This window comes from Lepidochelys kempii, chromosome 1, assembly GCF_965140285.1.
Source record: "Lepidochelys kempii isolate rLepKem1 chromosome 1, rLepKem1.hap1, whole genome shotgun sequence".
In the NCBI taxonomy this organism is placed as follows: domain Eukaryota; kingdom Metazoa; phylum Chordata; order Testudines; family Cheloniidae; genus Lepidochelys; species Lepidochelys kempii.
Genome location: NC_136380.1, coordinates 180,444,667 through 180,464,789, shown reverse-complemented (window position 1 = coordinate 180,464,789; position 20,123 = coordinate 180,444,667). Strand labels below are relative to the sequence as shown.

The 20,123-nt window shown below is 37.5% G+C and overlaps 1 long non-coding RNA gene across 1 annotated transcript in view; it reads right to left on the bottom strand.

Annotated features, from left to right (window-relative positions):
• The window catches only part of LOC140905396 (uncharacterized), a 118,019-nt gene extending 99,730 nt beyond the window's left edge, over positions 1-18,289 (bottom strand). The window contains exons 1-2 of the long non-coding RNA XR_012156844.1: positions 17,994-18,289; positions 4,418-4,498 (exon numbers count right to left, since the gene is read on the bottom strand). This is a non-coding gene — a long non-coding RNA (uncharacterized LOC140905396). The remainder of the gene's footprint in view (positions 1-4,417; positions 4,499-17,993) is intronic.
• Positions 18,290-20,123: the final 1,834 nt, after the last annotated feature.

The following is a 20,123-nucleotide window of genomic DNA, read 5'->3' as shown; positions in this document are numbered from 1 at the left end:
TATTATTTCACTGACCTTAACATATTTTTATCTATAAAGCCCTTCAGTTTATTTGTGTTGTGTAGTGGAGTTTTTCAATATTTAAACAGTAAATCCTGTTTGATATATTAGAGGGCAAATAAAATATAATGAAACCTAATGGGACTGTCCCTTTCAATTACAAAGATAAAGGAATCAATGGAGCTCATTTCACAAGTTAAATGAGATGGTTATTAAACACTATAATGAGGGACAATAATTAATGATAAATTACAAGGGAAGTCCTATTGGATTATGAATTACCCTACTCATAGGGGTATTGAGGAATAATTGGTTAGGGCCCAATCCTGAAGGATGCTGAGTGTCTCCTATAAGGTGTTGAGCATCCTCAACTCTGCTAAAAGCATCAACTAGCACCTTATAGGACTGGGCACTTAACATTCACAAAGCACTTGGAAGACAAAAAGTCTTGTAAGTAGTAAAGAGACACGGTGGGTGAGGTAATATCTTTTATTGGACCAACTTTTGTTGGTGAGAGAGAGAAGCTTTCGAGCTTACACAGAGCTGGAAAGCTTGTCTCTCTCACCAATAGAAGTTGGTCCAAAAAAAGATATTACCTCACCCACCTTGTCTCTCCAGTATCCTGGGACCAACAGAGCTACAACAACACTGCAAACAGCAATGGAAGAATTTTAACTACAAGTATGTTTCAATTATTACCCCTGTAAGAAAAATGAATGTGCTGTATATAGATGGATCATCATTTTTTTAGTGCTTCAGCAATACACCAACATTACTATAAAATCAGGAGTTTTATTGTTTGAAGATAGAAGGAGGGCCTACAGCACAGAATATGTATTCTTGTATTTTCTTTATGTTCTGGTGAGTCACTCTGCATGTAAAAGCTGACTTTTCATTTGCAAATATTGCTCAAGCTTGTTAATGAAGTTCAAAGCTGTTAATCGTAGAACTGTAAAATTAGGTTTTTTCAATTCTCAAAATAAAAGCTCTACCACTTTGTTAAGAAGAGGCATATTCAGTGGAACTATTTATTTTAATGTTTATTGAAGCTTTGGCATTGATAGACTGACCACAGTCACATTTGATTATTTGCACATTCCTAGCCAACTTCTGCAATTAAATGCTGTTGTTTATCTGTTGTTAGAAATTATTGCTATGAATTAATTTTCACTGATCTTACAAAAAGGAATTTTATGAAAATTAATTTACAGCAGATAGTCCTATAGCACTTTACCGACAATGCACAATTTAATCTTTCAAGAAATAGTGTACCATAGTAACTGAATTAAATCAGAGGGTTCAATTCTTATTTACACAGAGCCTGCTTTACATCGCTGTGTCAATGTAAATGATTTACACCCACTTTTAGGCTCTTTTACATGGCCAGAATGTTGTAAAGGAACTTTTAGCCTGTTCTATGTGCAGATTTAAGATAACTATTTAAATTAGGGGATTGAATTTTTTTTTAAACAAAATACTAATACTGGTACAATCCCAAGTGTGAACACAATTGTACAGCTATAAAGCTGCCTTATTCTAGTATAGCTTATTTCCCTTCCTGTATGTGAATATATATAACTAAAAGTAGAAAAAAAACCTTTATCCTGCTATAAGTGCATCCTCACTAAAGGGTAGTACCACTTGAATGTAATGGTTTAGTACAGTGGTACAACTTGTGTGTGCAAACAAGTCGTCTTCATGTAAATGAGAATCAGATCCAGAAACTCTTACTCATTGAAGGCATGATCCTGCCCCACTGAAGTCAAGTGACAGTTTTTCCATCATCTTTAATAGAAGAAGATAATAATTTTGGAGAATAACTACCGAATGACTTACAGTATTGCCTTCTAATGAGCTTTTACACATTGTTAGGGCCATTTTGAATCTTTACTTTTTCATCTAAAACAATTTTTATCTCCACATCTTCAATATTTTTAATTCATATTTAACATATCTTACACATTCTCTCTATACAGTAATAGTATAATATCGTGGTTTATCTGTTTTTAACTAAAAGCATAATTCCAGAGTATTAAATATCTAATGACTCACCTTAGTAAGGAAAGTTAGAAATCTGGCAATGAGCTGGTGCCACCTCTAGACTAGTCTAATGATAACGGGAGTCAAAACAGATGGTGAATGTCCGTAAAATGTTTCCTTTTAAATGACATTTTAACAAAAATGTGACAGGCTCACGGATCCCCTTGGTTCCATGAGACCTAGGCCTGTCCTTATTGAAGTCAATGGGAGATTTACCATTGACTTCAATAGAATCAAGACTTCAGCCCTGGAGTCAGAGGGTCAGGTTCTGTGCTGTCCTTCAAAGGGTATGTCTACATTGCAATTAGATAGCTGCAGCTGGCCTGTGCCAGCTGGCTTGGGCTAAGGGGCTTGGGCTAAGGGGCTGTTTAATTGTGGTGTAGATGTTTGGGCTCAGGCTGCAGCCCAAGCTCTGAGACCCTCCAATCCTAGAGCCCAGACTCCAGCCCAAGTCCGAATATCTACATCGCAATTAAACAGCCCCTTAGCCCAAGCGCCACGAGTCCAAGTCAGCTGGCATGGGCCAGCCACGTGATTTTAATACCAGTGTAGACTTACCCTAAGAGGCACAGTAAAGAACTTGCAGCCTAGGGAGATAGTGGAGAGCGAGACTAAGCTAGCTTTAAATCACTTTGTGGCCTCAAGTCGTGGTCAGCTCTGGGGGCTGGAAAGCCTTCTGGCGTAATTTAGGCATCCTTTTTAAATTGCAGCAGACTCTTAGGGTCTTCCCTTAGATGCAGCACTTCTTCTAGCACATCTTGTGTGCCAGAGCTTGCAACAGGTCCTCAGAGCAGAAGTCAGCCTTATGGCTGTTTCTCCTGTGCCTGCAACAGTGGAGACCTTCCATGGGTGCAATTGGGGCTTTTAGGGCCATTTTATACCATTCTGGCCTGTTTATGTGATATGAAGAGTCAGAGGGTAAGTATCTTACGTAGAAAGCTCACTTCACAAACAGTTTATTGGTCCATTCGGGAAAGCCAGACAGACACCAAGCAAATATTGAAGCCAACAAGTGCCAGTGTAAGCCAGACAGGCTTTGTTTGGGCAAACTCCTCGTTACCTCTTTGTTCCATTCAATATATTGCTTGCTCACATAAATGGTCCCATCAGTTGGACTCCTCATGACACTAAAGACTACGTGAGTAAGAGTTTGCAGGATATAGCCTCATCGTTTTCAGAATGATATTCATATATGTGCCTAGAGTCCAGTACATGTGTAGCGAATGGGATTGCTCATATGCTTATGTACTTTCCTGAATTGGGGTCTGAGAACCAAGCCTTTAAATGCACATGCATTACTTTCCTCACATGAGTGGCCCTGTTGTCTTCAGTGGGACTGTTCACATGAGTAAAGTCATATACCTGTCTAAAAATTTGCAGGATCGGGGCCTTAGTCTTCACCTTAGGGTGCTGTATGGTGTTCAGGCATATGTGGGAGATTCCAAATAATATTGCAAATCAAATAGTGTGTCTCCAACACAAATGTGAACCTCCAAAGTCAATGCAATTTTTTTTTAATGAATTTAACATTTGAGGGAAATAATAGCATTTTTGTACAACATCAAGACTTTCATCTTAAAAATATATCTGTTTGGATTTTCCATAGATTGAATCTGTGCCCGAGATCAAGATCAACCACAGTTGACTCAGATCTACTTAATCCCTGAGATTGAAACAGTGCATTTCAACCTTTTCAGAACAGAACATTTCAGTTTTCTGTACTGAAATGACTTTTTCAATTTTCTTATTTATACTATAATATACAATTAGCATATTCCAGGGTGCAATCCAATTCGGCGCAATGTGGGGTTGTTACCACTTGCCCCACAACCTTGGGTGCCTCATGGTGCTTTTGTCATGGAGCTCCCAACCAGGGCCACTCACAAACAGCCTAAAATCATGCAGGTCACATCCTGAATGTCTGTATATGGCTGTAGCCATAGTCCCGCAGCTCTGATCCCAGCAGCCTGTCAGTGATGCTCTAGCCACACTCTGGCTTCCAGCAGCCTTGGTTACTACTTGCAGGGTGACCCCAACACACTCCCAGTCCCAGTTTTACCCAAAATATGTGTTCTGCACTGTCCAGTCCTGTTCTGGGCAATTCAGATATCAGAGCTCTGTTGCCCATGTAAAAGGTCAACATGCAAGAGTTTCATGCTTTAACTGGAGTTTTACCAAACAGTTCAGTTTAAACACAGCACTGGATTGATTTAGATTTAAAATAAAATGAATTTATTTAACTATAAAGAGAGAGCTTTTAAGTGAGTACAAGCATAAGGTATTAAAGTCAGAAATGGTTACAAGAGAAATAAAGATAAAACATTTTCTAATAGCTAAAACTTAACAAGCTAGACTTGATTTATGGTAAAATCCTTACCTCAGGTTCTCAGCAACATAGCTGATCTAATCCTCAGGTCAGGATCTCCCCACAAAGACAACAGCCTTGTTCCTTTGTTTTCTTTGGTAATGGAGAGAGAGAGAGAGATTGGGGTGTTTTTGTCCCTCACTTTTCATAGTCCATTCAACCTTTGAAATGCATTTCCCTAAGGGTTACCGCTAGATAAAATTCCTTCCATCTGTGACATGGAGTCTCATGATAAAAGAGGTTCCACGTTGTTGTTTGCTAAAATGCAGATCAAACTGTTCCTGCCCCCATTTGTTGCCAATCAACTTTGATGACTTCTAGTTAGAAACATCAGCTTGTCCTTTGTCTTTGAGAAACCAGTGTACCCCTTCACTAGAGTTGTCTAGCACAGTGGTTCTCAAACTAGGGCCTCCGCTTGTTCAGGGAAAGACCCTGGTGGGCTGGGACAGTTGTTTACCTGCCGCGTTGACAGGTTCGGCCGATTGCAGCTCCCACTGGTGCAGTTTGCCACTCCAGGCCAATGGGGGATGCCGGAAGTGGCGTGGGCTGAGGGATGTGCTGGCTGCCCTTCCTGCAGCCCCCATTGGCCTGGAGCAGTGAACCGCGGCCAGTGGGAGCCGCGATCAGCTGAACCTGCGGACACGGCAAGTAAACAAACCGGCCCGGCCCACCAGGGGCTTTCTCTGAACAAGTGGAGGCCCTAGTTTGAGAACCACTGGTCTAGCAAACGCATTTTAGCCATAATTTCACCTTATGTTCATAATTTTAATACATAGTTGTACATATATTACATAAGTATATTAATTATCAGTGTGTTGTTTTAAAATGATGCCTCACAAAGCATACTTCATATAAAGATTATTACAATTATGTGTAGGGTGTGAATACAGTGGTGGCCTTGGTCACTATAAGCATAAAAAGTTGAAATTGGAGCAAAACATTTTGGATTTGTCAAAACAGAACAATTTGGTCAATGCAATTCTTGTTCTAAATATTAGATCCCAGGAAATTATTTTTTTTGTTTTCTTTCCATTCTGGAATGGAAGACATTTTTAACATGTGAAATACTCTCTGAAATGAAACACCCCGTTCCCACAGAGCTCTAGTCAGAAGGGAATGACCAACCCATCTTTGAGGAGACCATACTTGAAAATCTGGCCTATTGTGGCTCCCAGACAACCTAGTATCTTTTCCCCCATCACCTTGGTGTTCTGTTTTTCCCTTAGTGAGTAGCATTGATGATAATGAACTGAAAAGTCACTTCTGTGTGCTGTAGACTTGTGCACTTGCATAAACTGTTCCCAGGCTGTGACAGCTCAGGGATCTGTGATGCTGTGAGGGAGGGAGATTTTAGTGAAACCTAGAACAAAATCCTCTTATCAGAAAAGTCATACTTTAACATCTGCTTTAAAATGAATCCAAATTAGCAAATCATTTGGGCAGCTCTGATGCATTTTGCAACTTTGTAATTTTGCTTTAAAAAATTGGGCATATTGATCTCACTTTGAGTCTCATAAAAGTTTTTAAAGGAAATTGAAGAGCAACTTAGTCATCTAGTCTATAATGAATTACGCTACCCTGAAAAGGACAGACTGATGTTAAGTGTTGCACATTACCCGGTTCTTTGAAATTATTGCTAAATCTGAGAGTATAATTGCAGGTCACATTTATTCTACTAAAGTAGTTTGAAGGAACACCACTTTTCATACACTTTTTTTTAGAGTCTAATTGTATTTAATCATGTTCTTCAAGGTAAGATCTGAAAACCATATGGAAAAAAAAATCAGCTAAAGGAATGTGTTCTCTATGAATGTTCTTCAATTCCTAATGACATTTGCTTTCCTTTATAGCACAATAATTGTTACCCAAGTTGCTGAATTGAGGAAAGGGCAAGGAAAGATGATTATTTTGTTTTGAGGTTTTTTTATGCTTACAAAAATATACATAGATGCTCATCTCAAGTTCTGAATGTCCTGACAATTTAATAATTAATTGCACAGTAAAATTTCAAATGTGACAGACCATTCTTACAAATGCAAAATGCAAATGCAAAAATACAACCTGTACCAAACAACAAAACTTCCCCAATTCTCAGCCTTATCCTTTGGGTTGAGAAGACTGGTCTTGCCACGAACCTGAAAGGTTAACAATTCTAAGCTTAGTTGCTAAAGCTGAGTTTCTCCACAGAGAACATCCTAGCAGAAGGCCCTTTTTTCCTTATGATGAGGTATCTTGAGTGATACATCATGAGGGAAAAGCCAGTTTCTCAGTTTACCATGTCCCAAACTATTTAGGCTTTGTAAATTAAAATCAACATCTTGAATTTTACCAGCAGATTCATTGGCCACCAGTGGACTTCGTAGAACACTGGGGTAATGCACACCAGGCATTAAACTTGGTTTAATCAGCTGGCCATAGTATTGTACACTAGCATACTTTTCATTTGGTCTCAAGGTTTAACCTCATAGCAAGCTGATCGTGAAATGACAAAGGCATGAATACTGGTGACAAGCTCTGTATTAACAAGAAAGGGTTACAATTTTCTGAATATGCACAAACAACTACCAGGGGAATATTTGAAACATGGACTGTTGATCTAAGGCAGGGGTCGGCAACCTTTGGCACATGGCCCATTAGGGTAATCCTCTGGCGGGCCATGAGACATTTTGTTTACATTGACCGTCAGCAGGCACGGCCTCCCCAGAGCTCCCTGTGGCTGCGGTTCACCGTTCCTGGCCAATGGGAGCTGTGGGAAGCATGTCCCTGCAGCCCACTGCTTCCCGCAGCTCCCATTGGCCGAGAATGGCAAACCGCGGCCACTGGGAGCTTGTCTACACGGTTCCACAATCCGGACTACAGAAGTGTGACAAGTGGAGCGCTCTAATGTGTTCTGCTTTAACTTCCCTGTGTAGACCCTGCTGGTGTGTTTACATTTCTAGGCCTCCTTCAAGTGATTTGTTTGTTCACAAGAAATTGGGCACCACATTTCAGGAAAGATGTGGACAAATATGGGAAAGTCCAGAGAAGAGCAACAAAAATGATTGAAGGTATAGAAAACATGACCTATGAGGGAAAATTGGAAAAAAATGGGTTTGTTTAGTCTGGAAAAGAAAAGACTGCGGCGGGACTTGATAACGGTTTTCAAGTCCATAAAAGGTTGTAACAAGGAGGAGGGAGAAAAATCGCTGTTCTTAACCTCTGAGGATAGGACAAGAAGCAATGGGCTTAAATTGCAGCGAGGGAGGTTTAGGCTGACAGGAAGTTTTTTCCTAATGTCCAAGGTGGTTAAGCACTGGAATAAATTGCCTAGGGAGGTTGTGGAATCTCAATCATTGGAGATTTTTAAGAGAAGGTTAGACAAACACCCGTTAGGGATGGTCTAGATCAGGGATCGGCAACCTTTGGTATGCAGCCCCCCAGGGTAAGCCCCCTGGTAGGCCAGGCTGGTTTGTTTACCTGCCGTGTGTGCAGGTTGGGCCAATTGCAGCTCCCACTGACCGCGATTCACTGCTCCAGGCCAATGGGGGCTGCGGGAAACGGCGGCCAGCATATCCCTTGGCCCATGCCGCTTCCCGCAGCCCCCATTGGCCTGGAGTGGTGAACCATGGCCAGTCGGAGCTGCGATAGGCCAAACCTGCAGACGTGGCAGATAAACAAACCAGCCCGGTCCTCCAGGAGGCTTACCCTGGTGGGCCGCGTGCCAAAGGTTGCCGATCCCTAGTCTAGATAATACTTAGTCCTGCCATGAGTACAGGGGACTGGACTAAATGACCTTTTGAGGTCCCTTCCAGTCCTATGATTCTGTGATTCTAAGAATGATTGCAGAAAGTGAAAGTCTCAGGAATCCTTGTGTAAACATGTATTTTGTAGCTTTGTGCCAGAAGTGTTTGCACAGCCATCTTGAAATCTTTTTAAATTTTCCCTCTCCTATTTGCAACAATTTCTCAGTGAATCAGGGGACAGAAACAATGTGTGCCAAACACCAAGAATAATGAATAAGCAAAGATTTCGTTACAATGAAGGAGTTCAATAATCACACACACACAAAATTATCTGTCACCATGGATAATTCACAAACGAAACAGGACAAAATTTGTTGAATAAATTTTACCAATAGTCTACCCAAAAATCAACTAAGCAGTGAGTGAGCAAAATCCTCAGGCAAAGACACAAGATATTCTGTGAGCAGAAGAAAACAAATGGATACAAAGTTGGAGATTTATTAAAGTGATTTGGGCTCAATTATATTAAAGTTAAAATACTAGCTGAAAAATCAAGTACAAAATATTTTGTGCATAGCTCTCTTTCTCGGGCATTACTACATAGGGATTATAGATTCTGACTTCATATTTCAACACACCTTTCTATTTTTTCTTCACCTCTGTGTGACACATCTTTTTATCCACATTGGAACATATTCCAGTGTGCTTGAAATAGCCTGACAGTTGACAGGCAGGTTGAATAAATTGCAGCTGTATGCCTGGAGTCTACATTTCCATATTATTTTATTTTTGCTTTTCATGGGTTTATAGCTGTAAATCAAAGTCTGTGTCAGTTGTTGAAGATCTCACTTTTTAATGTGTAGTATATAATGTGTTTAATAGTTATCCAGACAATATCTTCCTTGTAGTCCTGCTGTGCACTTTACATAGCACCTTTCACCCAAGAAGAAGAATAGTAATTATTATAGAGCAGTTTACAGCTTTAAAATTCTGGGCAAATATTTAGGGTTGTATTCTGAAATTTATTTTCAATGCATCAAACTCTATTCCTTGCATAATCCTATTCATGTCAATAGTACTACTTAAGAAGTAGGGTACGAGTCAACTTCAGCAAGTCTGGTAGAATGGGGCTAATTTATGAATATTTCAGCTCAGCAGTTCTCCTTAGTCCTCTGTATCTGCCTTCTCCACAGACTTTCAGGAAATGTGGGCCAGCTAGGCTGGGTTTGCAAGGAATTTCCCTGAATGGATGTCTAGGACTCCTTGCCCCTTCCAGCCAATCATGGCTTGGCTTTATGCTGGAATGTGTCATTGGTCACACCTCTGGCTTTAAGGGAACCCTTTCCTTGCCAGCAGAAAGGGCACTGAGCTGGAAGGAACAAAGTGCCATTCAGAGTCCCCCCCAGCTTCAATAATTTCTCTCTCACTCACCCATGCACTTGGAGGCAGGTTGAATGGCCATTCCTTGTCCTTGGTAGATTGATTTGGCATGTAATTGCTGAATGTATGTTGTAGTTATGATGATTTACCAGGGCATTTTCTATTCTGTTCAAGTCAATTAGCATGTTCAGGTTTCCACAAGTCCTAGCATATTGTTTGCAACTTTGGGGGTAAACATACGCTTTGCAAAGGTGTAATTGATTCAGCTGTTAAATTTATTCACTGTGCGTTAGGGCAGTAGGTGGAGAGGGATATATACCTTCTAGAATTGTATGATACCATTGAGTAGCTTGAACAGAGTGACTCATTGGCAAAAACTGTGTGGATTCTTCCCCACTGGCATCTTTAATCCCCTGTAGAGATAGATCGTAGTTGGGTAGCCATTTTGATGTTTGGATCCATCATTCAAGATGTACAGTGACTCAGTCATCGCTGTAGCTACTATGTATTGCATAAGGCTATTTTTATAACATTTTTTCCTTTATTTGAATTCCTATTATTTCGGTATTAAACTTTTGGCCTTTGTGTTAGAAATTATCCCTTGCTTTTGAAGTCCTCCAATTCTCACAACACCCACATACGTAAAAAGTGTCCTCCACAAGGTGCCAGAAAACTGTCATAAAATGTTGTGAACAAAATGCAAAAACATTTTTAAGCTCACTTTTTACATAGGGGTAATGTTTACATACTTAGTAATGTGCTTCTGATGGTCCACCATCTCCCATCAGATACTGGAGAATAAGGTATATGTTAGTTCTTCATAATTCAGCATGTTAGAAGCTTTCTCTCCAGGGATGCGGAAGATCCCTTCTTTCAAATCCTTTTACACAAGTATTAATTGGCTTTCACTAATAGAGTAGAAATAGCTGAATGATATTCTTTATTATTTCAAGTCTTTAACAGATTTTTATCCCCTCATGTTTCTATTTCATATGATTCTCTGGAAAAAAGGACAAGTGTTGTGAATTAATTATTTTAACTCCTCTTGCATTAAAGATTTTCAAAGGCAGATGAGGGAGTTTGGACCCAAATCCAGTTAACTTTCAATGAGACTGGTGTGTCTAAATCACGTATATTTTTATTACTATTACCATTGTGCCTCTGAGCCCTAGTTATGGACTAGGAATCCATTGTGGTGATGTACAGGAACAGAGCAAAAAGTTGCTCCCTGCCCCAAAGAGCATAGTCTAAATATAAGACAAGAAAAAAAGTTCAATATAGACAGATTGGGGAGTATAGGGAAATAAGGAGACAATATTGGTCAGTGCATAACAAAATTGGCTGGTGCATAACACCAGCAGCCTAGCCATTGTCTATATTTTTATGCATCCCAGGAAAGGAGAGTTTGAAGGAGGATAACAAGGGAGCATGTTTATGGGTAGTTCTCCCAAGCATGAGGGGCAGTATGGGGAAAGCATGAAGGTGCTTGTTGGAAAATTTTACAAGAGGGTGATGGAGGTTAGCATCATCGGGTGAATGGAGGATGGAGTTAATGTCTTGATAGTGAATGAGAAATGATAGGTAGAATGCGGTTAGGCAGTGGAGACGTGCAGCTTTTGTTTAATAGGATAGAGAAGGAGGAGCCTGTAAAGGGATTCAAAGCAACAGGCTAAGAGAATGATCTTTGCAGCAGCATTCTGAATGGACATGACTGGGGCAAGATAGAATTTGGCAAAGTCAGAGGGAAGTATGCGGGGCTGTAATTGAGATGCAAAAGGATGAGAACTTGGAAAAAAGTTTTCAGCTGTACGGATGGACAGGAAAGGCTTAAGGATGTTATGCAGAAAGAATCAGTAAGATTTGAGGTGCTCCTAGGTGCTTAACTTTATGCAGCTATTTTTGAAAATCTTGCTCTTTGCTCATTATGCAGGAAATTTTCCAAGGCATAGAGGAGTGTACCTACTTGTTGTCCTATTCAAGGTCAAAGGGAGTTGGGCACATCTATCCTAGATGTGTTGGTTCCTTTCTCCCATTCAATGACATTTTGGCATCTTTCATTTTCTAAATTCCACATTTTAACCTGCCGATTACAGATGAGCGCATGGCTTTTCATTTATTAAAGGCTGTTAGGGAATACACTTTATCAGAAGATGCTGGAGTTGGGAAGTGTCTATAGTTCATTTACTTCTTAATTGATGGATTTGAGTCTAAAATATGCATTCATTTGATATTGGAGGGTTGAGTTCATCTTTGAGCATATCATATCCAACTGTGTGAGGCATAATATGGATGAAAGTCATGTAATCATATGGTGTTTACTTAAGAACAGTGAATATGTTTGCTTTGTATTTCTTTAGAATCTGATCTTGTGAGCCATTGAATGCTTCCTGCGAAGTGCTGCTGGTGCTCAGCTCTTTACTAGGGTTACCATCTTTGAACATTTGGGGCACCCCCGGCCCTGCCCCAACTCCACCCCTTCCCTGCCCCATTGGACCCCTTCCCCAAATCCCTGCCCTGGCACCGCCTCCTCCCCTGAATGCGCTGTGTTCCCCCTCCTCCCCCACCCTCCAAGCTGGGCGAAACAACTGTTTCGCGGTGCAAGCGCTGGGAGATGGGGGAAAAAGCGGGCACTCTCTCAAGTGATCAAAATTCATTTTCTTTCTCGAATGATCAACGTTCACTCTCTTTCTTGAATGATCAGCTCTTCTTTGGGGAAAAATAATAATGGCAAAATCCCGGACGTTTTTAGATATTTAAAAATTCCTCTGGGATGGCGATTTAAGAACCAAAAACCAGAGTCAATCACAAAGTCTTAAAAGTACTCATTTAAACCCTTCATTAGACCAGCATAGTGCACAATTGGAGCATAGGAGTTATTCTCATGAAGGCTATTTATGGATCCAGTTACTAGCTCTTGAAATATTTAGACTTCTGTGTGAAGAACAGTGGCATTAGCTTCATGCTGGTAAGAGTAATCTTTCTGATTAGGTTGGTCTCATACGTTTTTGTATTTCAGTTTTAGTTCTTGCTGGATTTTGCATCTTGTCTTAGAGACAAAGTACTGGGTTGCCTTTAGTTGATTGTTTCTTTCAGTGTTTCCATGACAATAAATGGTATTCCCCTGAAAAGATGTACAATTGGTTTTATTTAAAATTGGACTGTCTCTTGCAAACTCCTTTTCACATCTTTTTTTGTTTTTTTCTTTGTTTCTGAAAGTGAGTATGTGTTTGTATGTATATGTGTGTGTATATATATATATATATATATATATATATATATATATATTTTGTGAAATTTGCTTTTTGGTAGATTTTACTTCATATTATTATGACGTTGTACACGTGGGTCATCTGCCAGGACATTTGCACCTTCCCTGTTATTGTTATGGCAAAATTGTATAAAATATAGTAAATAATTTACATAGATTTATATAATCCATTCTCTGGATTGCTATAGAATTGCTATATCATTGCTATAGAATTCTAGAGTGGTTCAAGGAACCCATACACGGTTTACTATTCTTGATAAAAATGGGGTTGGTTTTAGATTAATTTCTGTAGAACCCTATTAGTTTTATCCCTTTATATTGAATAATAATTAAGTTTTAGTTTTAGTTTTATCCCTTTATTTTGAATAATAATTAAGTAGATTATATACCGATAGTTTTGAAGTCTTATGGATTTGGTGGTATATAAATCTAATAAAAATGACTTGATGAGTCACGCTTAATTTGCACTGACTGGATTTCAGGATATAATAGTTTAGGATGCATCACCTCTCCTATGTATCTAATCTGTTTTATGCATATCAACTGCACCAATCACTATGGTATCTGATTTATGCTAAAAATTACATTGAACGCCAGCACTATGTCACTTACATTCTGCCATATTAGAATGTAGTGGTGTTTCTAAAGTTATTTCAGATTTCACTAGATATAAAGTCAGACTCTGAATGTTGTGACAGCATTGATGTTTGCCAGTCATTCTGAAGTCTACTTCTAAAACTACTATTCTCCAACAAGAAACATTTGTAGAGTCAAATTTGTTTATATAAATCCTCCACTTCGTTGCTAAGGAATTTAAAAACAGCATGTATTTATATACGGATCTATACCAAAACCATTGTTTTGGGAGCCTTTTTTCCCCATTTAGTCAAATTTGTAATGACTTAGAATGAATTTAATTTCTAATAAAACAGAACTCCAACTCCAAAAATATACTATATGCTACTAGACATCCATCAGTATACAGTTACTGACATTTTATTATCATGTAAGATTGTATTTTGCTGCTATAATATGTGTTTTGTACTCTTCAATAACTAAAATTTAACTTTCTTGTTTTAGAGAAAATAAACATACAATGCATTCTCCTCTTTCTGTATTAAACTTGTTTTTTGATCTTGTTCACGTTTAACAAGATGCCTTGAAGCTTCTTCTAGAAAATGTCAGCTGTAACTTCTTAGTCCTTTTCCTTAAATAGGCACAATAAGTATTGTAAGATATTCTAATTAAAGCAAAATAAAATACTTTCAGCATATTTGAATAATATACTGTAATTTGATATAATTATGCACATTTTAATGATTCTAGATAGAGAACATTAATTCATTTTATGTTCAACAAATACAAAATTGTTAAACATTACATTATAAATTACATAAGAACATGTGTTTGGTATGCTAATAATATAAGATATCTTCAAAGTGATTAGATATTACTTTAATATGTTTGTTATGCATATTAAAAGAGGGTAAACATAGTTGGCATTTATTTTTTCAGAAAATGTTTCAAAGTATGTTTTTGTTACTCTGCTGGAAGGGACTAAATATATTTTGGTAACATTATATAATGTTTTTTAATCAACGCTGCAGGGTTAGTCAGTATTTCTATAGTAGCTGCATAAATTTTCAGAGACGTAACTTTGGGCCAGAACGAGGGGTGTGTGGAGGGTTTTGTTTGGGGTTTTTGGTTTTGTTTTGTTTGTTTTTTTCACTGTTGGTTTAGGATTCTTTTGAACTGATTACACATACTCTTCAAAAGTTTGTTCTATCTCCTCCTAAAGTCAATGATAAAACTTCAATGGGATTGAGCCTCCCAGGAAGTAAGATTTTTGAAACCTTGGACAAGATACTTCACTGATTTGGATGAAGCTACAGTGATTTACACCAGCTATGGAGCCAGTTCCTTTAAAAATACTGGTATACCACTTTTAAAGTGAAGCAAATTAGGATTTGCTTCAATGATTTATAATTTACATCTGGTTCAATAGTATGGAAGTCAGACATATCTTTTGTAGAACCATTCTCTTTGAAGTTCAAAATTTCTAAAGTTTTATTGTGATTTTATAACTCTGCAAATATTTTAAATTAAAAGAAAAATATGGAATAGTATTAGTTTGTAGCACAGTCAAATTGCTTTTGGTTTTGTGGCGGGGCGGGGGAACAACCTGAAGAAAAAATACTGCATATGTGTAGTTGGTGATATTTAAATCTTATCTCAGCTAAAAATTTCATTAGTTTTATTATGTGCCTAAGAGCCATATGATACCAGCAGATCTGCACTTCAGATCTTTGATATCTGGCTTCACTTATATGTTTAAGGGGCTGGCAGCAGTTCCCATAGTTAATTGAAGATCTGCCGGTACACTCTCATTTTCCAAAAAAAGGGTGGGTCTTCAGAGCTCCAGGTCTTCTATGATTCTGTTGGAAAAACTTCACAAAACGATGTGGTGTGACCATAAGTCAAAAGAATTAGCCCAAAACAATATTAAGCAATACAAATAGTATTAAAATGAAGGTACGTCTGCAGAGAACCATTGGAACACAAGTTAGAACTGGAATAACTTGCCCTCTTCCGCATCCACCACGGGGTACTAGTAAGAAATCTTCATATACTGTTTTGTTTTTTTTTTAAATAGAGTTTAAAGTCTATATACACTGTCACTCATGTTGAACAGATCTTATTTCATGAACAATCCCATTGAAATCAGTGTGTCCATTTGTGGACTCAATATAAGTAAGGATGGCAAATCTGGACTGAAAGCAAGTTCATGGCAAAATGCATCAAATTCTAAAATAAACAAGTTAATAATATTGGGCACACTAAAATTTAGTATACAGCAGAGGCATGTTTAGTGTGAAAGGTCTTACTAGATAACTGTGAAACGTTATAGTATCTAGGGCTGTCAACTGATTAAAATAATCGCAATAGCAAGATTATAAAAATCATGATTTAATCACAGTTTTAATTGTACTGTTAATAATTGAATACCATTTATTTAACTATTTCTGGATGTTTTTACATTTTCAAATGCATTGTTTTCAATTACAACACAGAATAAAAAGTGTACAGTGTTCACTTTATATTATTATTTTGATTACAAATATTTGCACAGTAAAAAAATAAACAAAAGAAATAGTATTTTTCAGTTCACCTCATACAAGTACTGTAGAGCAATCTCTTTATGGTGAAAGTGCAACTTACAAATGTAGAATTTTTTTTTTACATAACTGCACTCAAAAATAAAACAATGTAAAACTTTAACGCCTACAAGTCCACTCAGTCCTGCTTCTTGTTTGGCTAATCGTGAAGACAAACAAGTTTGTTTACATTGATGGGAGATAATGCTGCTTGCTTCGTATTTACTTGTCACCTGAAAGTGAGAACAGTCGTTCGCATGGTACTTTTGTAGTTGGCATTGCAAGGTATTTATGTGCCAGATATGCTGAACATTTGTATGCCCCTTCATGCTTTGGCCACCATTCCAGAGACACAGTTCCATATTGATGACCATTTTTAAAAAAAAAATGTGTTAATTAAATTTGTTACTGAACTCCTTAGGAGAGAGTTGTACATCTCCTGCTCTGTGGTTTTACCTGCATTCTGCCATATATTTTGGATTTTGACAGTCTCAGATGATGACCCAGCACATGTTGTTCAATTTAAGAACAGTTTCACTGCAGATATGACAATACACAAAAAAGGTATTAATATGAGATTTCAAAATATAGCTACAGCACTTGAACCAAGGTGTAAGAATCTGAGGTACCTTCCGAAATCTGAGAGGGATGAGCTGTGCAACTTGCTGTCAGAAGTCTTAAAAGAGCAACACTGCAATGCAAACCTACAGAACCTGAACCACCAAAAAAGAAAATCAGCCTTCTATTGGTGGCATATGATGAAAATGAACATGCATCAGTCAGCACTGCTTTGGATCATTATCGAGCAAAACCCATCATCAGCATGGAAGAATGTCCTCTGGAATGGTGGTCAAAGTGTGAAGGGGCATACAAATGTTTAGCATATCTGGCACATAATACCTTGCAACGCTGGCTACAAAAGTGCCTATTCTCACATTGTAAATAAGAAGCAGGCAGCATTATCTCCTGTAAATGTAAACAAACTTGTTTCTCTTAGCGATTTGCTGAAAAAGAAGTAGAACTTAGTGGACTTGCAGGCTCTAAAGTTTTACATTATTTTATTTTTGAGTGCAATTATGTAAAAAAAAAAAATTCTACATATGTAAGTTACACTTTCACCATAAAATGATTGCACTACAATACTTGTATGAGGTAAATTGAAAAATACTATTTCTTTTGTTTATTTTTTTTACCATGCAAATATTTGTAATCAAAATAATAATATAAAGTGAGCACTGTACACTTTGTATTCTGTGTTGTAACTGAAATCAATATATTTGAAAATGTAGAAAAACATCCAAGTATATTTATAATAAACTTCAATTAGTATTCTTGTTTAACTGTGCGATCAAAATTGCGATTAATCACAATTAATTTTTAATGGAGTTAATTTATTTTGAGTTAACTGCAATTAGTTGACAGCCCTAATATCATCTTGTACCAAGGAAATACCCTAGCGTAATTTTGAGATATTTTGATATTCTGTAGTATATCTCATGCAACTTATTCCTGTCTATTGAGTAAGTTATACACCTAAGTACACAAGCATATAGGTTAATTTGTCAAACATAAATCACTCCAAAGTCCTATCTGTTCCAGTTTGAGTAAATAATAATCCTTTTAAACATTACACTGGTTCACACAGCTAAAATAGTTAGATGCGTTATTGTGATAACTACAATAGTCAATTGTCACAATATTTCAGAAGGACGTCTTGCTTTGTTATCTCACAATTATGTGAGGGATTATTTTAAAATAAAGCTTTTCTAAACAGTAAACAATAAATATTATGTTAAAGATGTTATGCAAGTTAAATGCCCAAAAAGAGAGACTCATTGTGCAGACTAATCTCCAGGCTTGGCAGTCCTTCAACAAATAAAAACAAAAAATACTGCACACCATAGCTTTTTATCTTCCTTTAATTTACACTCTGATAGAAAGGAGAGAAGCCCAAATCACTGATGGTCTGAGAAGCAGACACAACTCTACTGACTCCACTGGAACTGAGGCCAATTATTGGAGTGGTGAATTGGTATGGAATGTCAGACTAGCATTCGACTTACCTTTGAATGTTTTTGGTCTTGTCTATTCCCCAGCTTTGTGTTCCTCCACCTTTTTAGTTGAAGCGCTTCCCTGGAATGACTTGCCAGATTCACACTCTCCCAACAATGCAAACTGATACCGTGGTGTGACGCAGTTGCCACGGCTCTAATTTTTCAGTCCATTTTCTTCTACTTTTCTATGTTATTTTATGTTGTTGTCTTATCTGTTTGGTGTCAAAGGAAGAAAAGTATGATTTTTATTCTCTCTCTCTCCTGTTTCCCTTTTCTGCTCTGGTAGCTACAATGTTCCTCCACGTTCCCTCTGTTTTTGTTCCACTTGTAAAATGTGTTAATAGATTATCAATAAACATATGTTAACTAGCACAACTCTAAATGCTAATGCCAGACGCTTCACAAAAGTTTATTCCAGGACACATTTGTTTCTCAGCCTAGGGCAAACCACAAGAAGGAACAAATGTTTGTGTCCTGGAACAAACTTTTTCCTAAACATCTGTGTTAATACTTTTGTAAATACTCGCTAAAGTGTTAATAGGCAATCATTATCCTGTGTTGCAACACAACCAAATACTCATCTAGAGAAGGACTTTTGTATATCTGATTAATCCTCACTTTCTAAAATGTGTCTAGAAGAGCCATTTAAATGGCAACAGAAAACTAAACAACAAAGCAAAGAGTTAGCAAGGATTTTATGGGGGTTTTAGAGTATTTCAGCACTTTAGGAAGGAAGAGGCAGGGACATTTGTTTTACAGTCTATAGGTTATATGATCAATCTTAATGTGCTCTCATGCTTTTTAGCAGTAATTCCAGCTAAGCGCATGGGTCAGAATGTAGTTTGGTTTATGTGGTTTTTATCCACAAGGTATAGTTGGAAATTGTTTACAGTTCATTCCAAACATTTGTTTGTTAAAGTTTGAGTAGTTGCCTTTTTTGCCAGTATCAGTTAGCATTTGTAATATTTTCTTCTTTGCTATGACAGTTGCAGCAATGGGAAGAACTCACCACCTGTAGTCTTCATGTAGCTCAACCAAGACAAACCAATGTATTCCGCAATACAGTCATTTATCAGTACTGGACTGGTAGGAATCCTACAAACTATTTATTTTTTTTCCTTTCAGGAACAAATGTCCTCCACATTTTTTTTGGAAGTCATCTTTTTAAGCCCAGTGTGATCTGCATGAGTTAAGTCCATGAAATAAAATTTTGACCTCCCCCAGTAGCAGCAAATTTTATGGGCTATTGCATTACTCTGTTAAACTCTGAGCCACTTATGTTGTGGTTACAACTTCAATCAGTTTTGAGGTAATCTCCGTGGTATACATATATGCTTTTAGAGTTTCCTTCCTACTTCAGGCTTTTTTTCTTTTATTATTTTACAGCACAGTTCTACAACATTCTTTAGTGAGTCCCAGTTTCTACATTCTGACATACTGTACAATACGTCCAGCATTAAAGATCCATTTGATAATATATGAAATAATCACCATATTCAATGCATGTCTGAATTGTAATTTAAAGTATATCTAAAAACAAAACAAACACTAATACATACTGTTAACGTAGTCCTGTTATTAGATGTCATACTGTACTGTCTTGCTGTATAAATGTGCAAACCCTAACTCATCAAACTCAGCAGCTGGTACCACAGAGTGATGTTTCAACCCAACATTGTAAACGTAGAATTATGCCATTTGACATTAAGGCTGATGTGCTAAACTGCAAAGAAATGTTAATAAACCCACATGTAGCTTTATACCTCCAATTTTAAACATTGCTGGTACTCAGAGGAAAAAAATGTCACCATGAAGGGATTTTATTTTTCTGTTTTCTCTATTTTTTAATTAATTTATTTGTTATGACATTGACACCTATGTATGAGATTAAAGAGAAAAAGGTATCAAGTGTCCAAAAGAATCTAGTTCATTATGTTGCACAAGAGTCCCATGAACTTAAGTGTGATTGGAACAGGATCATTAGTTACCCAGGGTTGAAATTTATTGTGAAGATCCCCAGAAAATTAGAACAAAGTGAAAGCTCCCAGCAGGAATGGAAAAGCCTTTAATTCAATTAAGTGACAACCTTCCCTGTGCAGAGAGCCCTTAGAGAACTGAGCCTGGTATGCTCATTTATAA